Raw genomic sequence first — 1,135 nt, 5'->3', positions numbered from 1 at the left:
GTTGTCTAGGGACCGGGCTTGTGCCACTGGGTCAGTGATACCCTCTGCCTGCCCCCCTTCCCAGGCTTTGATGGAAACTGGAATCCACTTGGCTACCTGCAGTCCAGGGAATGAGGAGAAGAACAAAGGCCTTGTTGCTGTGGCCAAGGTGAGCCCACAGTTCCTGGTGGTTCGGTTCCATGCCCCCTCCCGAAGCAGAAGTTCGCAGCCTTTCAACACACACTTTATGTAAGAATGATCAGCCTGGAACCATGGGTCCTGGTCTGAGGCATGTGATCCCCACAAGGGTCATGGGGGTGAGGGGGCACTGGCAAACTTCAAGCCCCATCATTCTTCTGCTTGATTCAGATAGCTTTGCTTGCTTACCTCCCCACCCCTCACGGGTGTCTCCACCCCTTTCAGATTTCAGCGGGATTTCTCTCAGACTCTTTCTCATGACTTATTTTCCCATTTCTTCTAAAAAAATGTTTGGGCCAGCTAGCCTAAAGAATAGCTTCTCAGATTCTTTTAGGAAATAGACTTAGTCCCCAGGAATGTTGATATTTGCTCAGACTTGTCAAGCAAGATGGCTTCAGCTGGCTTCAGTTCAGAAATGATAAAAAACTGGAATGAGTTACAAAAACCCATATTTGGGGGTAGTGATCCTCCTGGTAAAATAAAAACTAGAGGGAAAAATGAAAGATCTAAAGATGATACAGTTACTGTCCTAACCAAGGAAGTCCTTGACAGTGAGTAGGAAATTCTAAAGTAAGGTCAAAGATTTGTTTAGATTCAGATGCAAAGCTCTCATATTTTAAGAATGAAAAAGTACATCTACAGTGGTGAAAACTCCAAGCAAAAGGAGGAGGGGAGGAGAGAGGGAAGGAGGGAGGGACGGAGGAAAGGAAGGAAGGAAAGAGAGAGGGAAGGAAGGAAGGGAGGGGGGGAGGAAGGGAGGAAAGGAGGAANACTGAGAAAGGATTTCAAAACAGTGATTATCTTCATAAACAGCATAATTAATAGAGCAGGAAAGGATTCAGATTCCATTTTATGAGTGAGGAAATTGATGCTCAGAAAAGTTTTCTGCTTTCACTTTTTAAGTATCAACAACTTAAAAATACGTACTTTGCAATTTTTCTTAAATATCAGGTTTGAA

This window comes from Crocuta crocuta, unplaced genomic scaffold (assembly GCF_008692635.1).
Source record: "Crocuta crocuta isolate KB4526 unplaced genomic scaffold, BGI_CrCroc_1.0 scaffold871, whole genome shotgun sequence".
Classification (NCBI taxonomy): Eukaryota; Metazoa; Chordata; class Mammalia; order Carnivora; family Hyaenidae; genus Crocuta; species Crocuta crocuta.
The sequence above is the reverse complement of the archived record's forward strand: the minus strand, read 5'-3'. Positions refer to the sequence as shown.